General features: G+C 34.1%; 1 protein-coding gene across 1 annotated transcript in view; it reads right to left on the minus strand.

Annotated features, from left to right (window-relative positions):
* The window catches only part of PLCXD3 (phosphatidylinositol specific phospholipase C X domain containing 3), a 163,613-nt gene that overhangs the window by 121,046 nt on the left and 42,347 nt on the right, over window positions 1–220 (minus strand). The window lies entirely within an intron of this gene.

A 220-nucleotide genomic window follows, 5' to 3' on the forward strand; every position in this document is an offset into this window, starting at 1 on the left:
CCCCAAACCTATGGGATGCAGCAAAAGCAGTTCTAAGAGGGAAGTTTATAACAATACAATCCTACCTTAAGAAACAGGAAACATCTCGAATAAACAAGCAAACCTTGCACCTAAAGGAATTAGAGAAACAAGAAAAAAAAAAACCCAAAGTTAGCAGAAGGAAAGAAATCATAAAGATCAGATCAGATATAAATGAAAAAGAAATGAAGGAAATGATAGC

This window comes from Neophocaena asiaeorientalis, unplaced genomic scaffold (assembly GCF_003031525.2).
Source record: "Neophocaena asiaeorientalis asiaeorientalis breed wild unplaced genomic scaffold, Neophocaena_asiaeorientalis_V1.1 scaffold57, whole genome shotgun sequence".
Taxonomy (NCBI): Eukaryota; Metazoa; Chordata; class Mammalia; order Artiodactyla; family Phocoenidae; genus Neophocaena; species Neophocaena asiaeorientalis.